The sequence below is a fragment of the Melampsora larici-populina genome (genome assembly GCF_000204055.1).
Source record: "Melampsora larici-populina 98AG31 unplaced genomic scaffold MELLAscaffold_25, whole genome shotgun sequence".
Lineage (NCBI taxonomy): Eukaryota > Fungi > Basidiomycota > Pucciniomycetes > Pucciniales > Melampsoraceae > Melampsora > Melampsora laricis-populina.
In genome coordinates, this window is record NW_006768789.1 from 737521 (window position 1) to 738718 (window position 1198).

A 1198-nucleotide genomic window follows, 5' to 3' on the forward strand; every position below is an offset into this window, starting at 1 on the left:
CCAAACCTAATTGTAGTGATATTTGTTTGTATCATTACTGTGGTTTAGGGTTTAATGATTACTATTAATTATTATTATTATTAATATTACATAATTACATATACATGTTATGAAATTTATGTAGTATAAGCATTTTAACTCTTGACACTGAGTTATGAGGTGTAATTGGTCTTTTATTACATGTTACATATGTTTTTAAATGTATATGTATATGTAATTGATGTTTGTATATGTTTTATTATATGTTACATGTGTTTTATAAGCTGTATGTACATGTAATTAGGTTTATAAGTGAAAGTTCAATATTATAAGTTAGTTTTGGGTACATGTATATGTACCCAGGGCTGACAGTACTGAACTCTCAAGACCTTGATGCCAATTTCATATGGGCTGGGTTGCACTCCCATGTCTAGAAAAGCATTTGCAAAATTCAGAACAATGTTGGGTTTTGGATTGAAAGTGAGACAGACAAACAGAGGTGAGTTTGGGTGGTCAGAGGGATGGTTGAATTTTTTTTGATGTGGTGGGAGAAATTCCACATGCCCAAAATTGACTCAATGGGTTTGTATGGTGGGGTTGGGATTGATCACCAGGTATACAACCCGTTGCAGGCCTGCTGCACTGCGCAAATCCTGTATTTGCAGGGGAAAATTTGGAAATTTGTGTCAACAGGACACAAATTTCTTGAATAGCTGTACTCGTGCTCACGGACAAAGTGAAAATTGCCGCTCTTGCAACAAGCCTTTCACCGGGGCCTGTCACAAATCTGCAAGTCCCTCATGGACGTACAAACCACCTGTGGTATGGTGGTTCTATTCAAGATGTGGCAGAATCTCTTGAGAAGAAGGAAAAAAATCCTCTTGCTTGAGACTCCTAGCCACACTTCTCTAGCCTTCTGGCCCCAAGCTTTAGTCAGGCTTTCTCTCCTCACGTGATTACTTGTCCACCCTTGGTAATGGACTATACATTACCATTGCAAGCTTAGGGGCAATCTATCATTTATTGAGTTTTGTGGTCACCCAAGAAGCATAGGCAAAGCTTGTCAGAGAAAATGTACCCATAACATACTGCTTTGTGACCAGGCTGCAATGGTTGCAGCAAGGCTTGCTGCCCTAGGTAGATGTTAGAATCCTGAGCAGGTCAAGCAGCATGTCTTGGGTTTGATTTTGATTCTTGATAGTCTGGGCTATCCTGGCAC